This window comes from Corvus cornix, chromosome 6 (assembly GCF_000738735.6).
Source record: "Corvus cornix cornix isolate S_Up_H32 chromosome 6, ASM73873v5, whole genome shotgun sequence".
Classification (NCBI taxonomy): Eukaryota; Metazoa; Chordata; class Aves; order Passeriformes; family Corvidae; genus Corvus; species Corvus cornix.
The window spans coordinates 25,401,919-25,408,219 of NC_046336.1; positions in this window are offsets into that span (position 1 = coordinate 25,401,919).

The following is a 6,301-nucleotide window of genomic DNA, read 5'->3' on the forward strand; positions in this document are numbered from 1 at the left end:
CAGAGCTCACCCCTCAGCCTTTGCTTTTCTTTTCCCCTATCCTTTCTTCTACTAATTCAGGTCCATTTCAATTATATTTTTGTATCATATTCTCATATTATATTCCAGAACCCTTAGAAATATAATAACTGCCACATCTGAGTACTCAGTGATCAGTTCTGCTGCAGAAAATTTCTTCTAGTCAGATGGCTCATGTCTGGAATATGCTGATGGCATGCCAGGTATGAAGGCAGAGGGCATTTTGTGGGTATTTGTGTCTTTAAGTCAGTATATAAAAAACCAAGTAAATGTACCCATGGGACAGATCCACAAAATGCCCACCACTACTGCACCATTACAAACGGGTGTAATTATCTTTCATTCCTCTACAGAAACCATTATAGTCTCAATCTCTGACCAAAGCACTGGTCTGTCCAAAAAATGAAATCCTTATCACTCTTCAGTTTAAAAACTTAGTTACTTCAAATCCTTACCCAGTATTAAGATCCCCAAGATGGTTCCTTGGATTCAAATTTCTGCATTGCTACATACTTACGTAAGAATTCATTAGAATTTTCACTTTCTGCCTACATTCCTGAAAACAATAACCAATGTCTGTGAATGTTCAGCAGTAATCTGCTGCAGCATTGGCCCCTCTCTAATTATCATTGACATGGAATCGTTCATTTCAAATACTTTTTCTTGGTTTTCTGTTGTACAAAATTCACCTCACGGAATGATGAGAACTGATTGCACTTAAAGAAAATGCACAAATTCACACATCAGATACATGTTATGAGACACAGCTTCCTCTGGAGTAAACTGTGATCACCCCACTGACAGGAAGATACTATCCCAGTCTGAATAAATTACACATTAACACCACCCAGAAAAATAGAATTCGTAAAAAAAAAACAAACCAAAGAGTAACTAACTATATTAAGCCTAGTTAATCTGTAACATTCAAAAATTATATTAACTTTTAAAGTAAAATAACACCAGTGATAAACGCTCATTCTTAAACGCAAATGCTTGCTTTCTCCTTATGGAGGCACCAAGAGACAGAATGGGAATGGATGAAACAATTCTGACAAAAATGCTTTTTTGTACATATTAAGAGTTTTCTAATTCTACAAACAATCATCCAACAAAAGCAGACAAGACTGAATATCATCAGCCTGTGAGTTCCACTCTCTTTTGCTTTTTCTTGGTTTTCAATGGCACTTAAGGAGAGAAATTGTAGTTTGGGAATCAGCATTCATGGGTTTAAGGTAACACTTAAGTGGAATGCAGGCCTCTCACATAATCTTCTTATCACATATAAAAATAAAAATCCACAAGCTCTTAAAATGCTGAAGAGCACAAGTATTTGATGTACATGAGGAATGAGTTTGCAGGACCATTGTTTATTTTGCTTTCACAGTTCTTCTTTTTGGACTTGCTTCTGTCTGGTTAAATGCATTGGTCCTTGAGACCTTTGGAGGGTCACCCTTCATTAAAAAGCCTCTCTTGTACTAGCACTCTAGAAATGTTGCCCAGCTGCATTTCACATTAACCTGTGTAAAACCTCCAATCTGAACTTCTTCCAGCTGTGCTTTTACTATCAAGTGCAACACATAATGCTTTATGGCCATGAAGCACCTCAGCATGCTCTCTTCTACGACATCTGCGACCAGTGCTAAAGCACTGTAAGGTTATGTAATGTTTAATTTGGCTTCCCACACAATTTGACTTCTTAAATATTTGTAAAAAGGTAAGATAGTGCTTTACCATCATGTCTTTTTGGCATACCCCTTCTGTGTATAAAAAAATAAAATAGGATGATACTAAGAGAATGACTGATACTACATTTTTCCCTATTCCATTTTATTGATAATGACTATCACTCAAAGTAACAGGATTCCAATTTTTCTATTAACTTTATAGCCATACTCACCTGGACTGAGCCCTAATAAAGTTTCTCTGTAAATCTCTTTATAATTCATATATTGCCCATTATTGTATTATCTTTTTACCATATCTTTACTCAAAAGATACCTACCGATAAAATCTTCCAAATTAGTATGACTCCTGCGCTTTGAAATGAGGCTAAAGACAGGAAAAAATATGACTGGAAAACAACAGTGCCCCTCTGTATTTCTCTGTATTGTCTATAATGTCAATTGAAACCACTGGAATAGCACTGAGGATCTTTTTATTGACTGTAAGAGTCTTCATATTTGGCACCATCCTGTAATTTTGCTGCTTTTACTCACAGTGGCTCTGCAAGACCTCCCCTCTTCTAGTTCATATAAAAAACACCTGCCAGAAGGCATGGATTTACTGCAACCTTGAGAAAGCCCTGAAAATAAGTAAACAAAACTTAACTGACAGAAAGTTTTATGAATGATTGCTATTGATGGTACTGATTCTCTGGAAAGATATGACTGACAAATTATCTTGACTCTAGACCTCTCCTTCTCATCAGATTGTTTTACTTGCTAATTTTCTCCTTTTCTACACCTATTTGGCTTTCTCCCCTTCCCTCATTTTGTCTTGCTTATATCCATTTGGTTAAAATACATTTCCCTTTTTCTTTTTTTTTTTTCCTTTTACTTGCTCCTTTCCATCCCCCTACCTGTCACTACTGATATCCCATTTGGGTTATAAACCACTGAAAATGGAGCCTACATGGGTGAATGATAACCGTAGAAATGAGAAAACAAGTTTGAGCTAATAAATTACAGACAAAACACTATGACAGCAGAAAGGGAAAGAAGAAAGCAGGTATCTCTAAGACTTGGGCAACCTCACTTCAGCTGCAGAAGAATCATGTTTTCCCTGGAAGCTTCTTCACTCATACTGTTTCACCACCATGGTAACTTTTAGGTGACTTCTTCTGAGTGAGGAGTAAATTGAATCAGGAATTCAGAAGAAATTCTGCATTACTAGAATCAGTTATGGAAAGACCATTTCTCAAGCTGTGTAATTTGTCTCTCTTATCAAAGCTTTCAAAGGCTGAGGATAACGACTTGATATGTAGAGATCACACACTTTTACTACAGTAACTTAAAGTTACAATTCCACCACATTAAAGAACCCAAACAAGCTTAAGTGTAGCAATACTGGATACAAATATGGATATAAACAACATGTAGGAAAGTGTTCTCTTAAACACACGTCTGTTCTGTTCTCTCACCTTTATCTCCATATTATTTATTGATATTATTTTATCAAGTTAACTGTTTAACAGGCTAACAGTTTAAATTTCTTATTTTGCTATTTTATTCTCACTTCATGTAAGGAATTCACTCCTAATTAATGCCTGTGGAAACAGTTTTCCAGGTGTTTAAAAAAACTACTTCAATACCACTTTCATTTTTGCTGTTTACTATTAGTAGCTTGCATGATACAAATAATGTGTTTTCAAGGAGTTACTGCAGTCCATCTTTTTTCCTATTGGAAATAAGCAATAAATTCTGCAAGACTCATGGGGATATCCTTGAGGGCTATTTGGTTGGTTGCTGAAAAGCTTTGACTTAGCCCAGACGTTTTGCTGAGGGGGAGGTAGTGGTTTCATTTTTAGAGTTAACATAAGGATGATTTGTCAAGATGTGTTTATTTCCTTTGCATAAAGAATGAAAAACCTGATCAAAGCAATAGAGTTTGAACACCGGGAATTCAAGACTCATTTCGCACCTGCTTCAAAACTCTCACCTCTAGAATTATCTAAAAATGAGCGTGCCTCAAGGCCTCTCAAATGTGCAGGTGTAGATTTCACTGGCCCATGAACATTCAGGGTAAAATAAATATTGCAGAGCAGAAAAAAAAGTCATGATTGTAGAAGGAGAGAAGGTAGTGTGTGCCTTGAGATGGGTGTTTATCACCCGGCATTTATTCTTTCATATCACCTTTCACCTTCTCTGGACCTCTGCACGTGAGCATAAGTAATTCAGCTCTTTCATTCTGGAGGGTTTTTAATGACTTTTTGAGTAAATACCAATTCCAGTCAGAGCAATGTCTTGGTATGCATTCTATGTAACTCATTCCACAATAACCGCAGCTTCAGAGAGATCCTCTGCAGCATCTCCCATCTGCCATCCCTGCCATTTCCTAAGAAGACTCTCCAGGTTCTTCCATTACTAATGTCAGAGAAAATAATTCATTTTGCTTCTCACCCCTTTGCTTGTCCTTTTTGTATCTGTTTGACCTCAAATTCTCTATTCCTACACTTCATTGAATCACAATGTTTGAGGCTGGACAGTCTCTACTCCAACCTTCTGGTCAAAGCAGGACCAGCTTGAACAGGTTGCTCATGGCCATGTCTTAAAGTAATATATGCCAGGCCTTTATACATGAAGTGGCAGCTTTTAGTTTCTTAGGAAATAATTAAAGCTACATTGGGGCTAAATTGGGCTTTTATTAAAATGTATCTTGGTGTTAATTTCACTGGAAGCATTATTTCTTTAGAACTAAGCAGACATTAATACAAATTAATTTTCTGTTTATTCACCTAATAAAAGTACTAGCAGTTCATATCTCAACCCTGAGATAATGATAAATTAAAAAGCCTGTTTTCTAATCAGTCTTCATAAATAAGCCTTGTTGTACCAGAAATGGTGCAAAAATAACAAGATTAGTTAAAGTTTTCCATCTACTGATTTGTTGCTATTGCTTCATTTAAACAGCTTTAAACGATACTGGTATATCTGCCTTTAGTCTTTGGCAGTTTTCCTGTTTAAGTTATAAGCTCTCTAGAGAAATGCACAAACATTTGTTTGTGTTACATGCTTATGTCAAGGCCTGTTAAGACAGCTTCACAAGTTCTTTGTATCCCTCCCAAATGATGAGAGGGTAGAAGGGAAAGAAAGAGCTCTGTTTCATATTCACCTCACACATCTAAAAGTTTCAGTTTGCAGATGTGGCAGTGTACAACATACAGATTTAGTGATTTGTACAACATACAGATTTAGGGGTTTGCTCATAAACCATTATAGTAAATGTAATAAATTAACCCACTCATTGTTAAAAGTTATGCCTTGGACAGCTATGGAAAAGTCTTCCATTGGAAATGGTCTCCCTTTAACCTTACAAAAAGCCATCTATATATTTTCAGTGGATGTTTTTCCAGCTGCTAAGGTCAGTTGTTTGGCTAGGGAAAGATTGTCATCTGGCATGTAACAAAGCACAACCCTTAATTTCAATTGCATGGGGTGTGACCACACATGAGATCCACACACAGCCACAGCTCCTTTCTGAGGGAGCAGCTGGGGCTCCTTGCTGTTAAGGACAGGTCTGATCACCTGCCCAGACTAAACCCCATTACAGCCATAGATCTGTATCTCAAAAACAATTTGACAGGGAACTTCAGCTGGCTTCCAGCAGTGTGGGCTCTGTACGATCTTCTGCTCTCCCATGTCTTGTGACATTATTAGTGTATATATGTAAACCATTAGGATTTCCTCAGTGCCTTAGGAAACAGACTGATGCATTTAAACAGCTATTACCCAAGAGTTTTTGCTGCAGTGTTTCATAGATGTTTACAGTACAGGTGGTCTTTGGACTTTGAAACAAATATTGACTTTAGTACATGAAGTCAGGTTTCAGAAACCTACCTGCAAGAACAGTTGTGGAATTCGTTAATTCTGGCTTCCTGACAAGTAACATTAGGTTAAATTCAGACACTTTTGACTTTTTTGAAATATAATACCAGAAGATACTTTTCCTTCATGTGGTATAAAACTGTAGTTACTTTTCTGGACCAAAACCCTTTACAAGTCTTGCCCATATGCACAGTGTATGTGAAACAATAACCAATATTTGCAGATGTACCTCTTCTATGCTTGCAAAGAAAATATTTACATACTTGAACTGCTTGATACAGGCACACATCTACTCAAACACTCAGTACTAATCTAGTAAATAATGCATAGCATAATTTTACATGCATTTTACATGACTGAAAGTAACTACACCATGCTGTGAGCTCCAGAATTAAGTGTGTATGGCTATCAGGAGAAAAAGATACACCACACATCCAAGATTCATTTTAGCCATGATTCCTACCCGTGGTTATTCACAGCCTTTTCAGAAATTCTCCTGCTATCACTGCTACAGAGCTCAAATGCTCTACTGGTGCTGCGAGGTCTGCAGGAAACCCTTAACTAAATTAACTGATTGGTCCCATCTTTCAGAAATCCTCCAACCTGACCGTGTCGCTACAGTTGATCCAGACTGGGAAGGCTGCCACTTAAGTAGCAATTTCACATACTTCACCTGGGCAAATACATTAGCAACCAGCAAAGATTACTATTGTTCATCTATGTCTGAAAGATTTCACTGC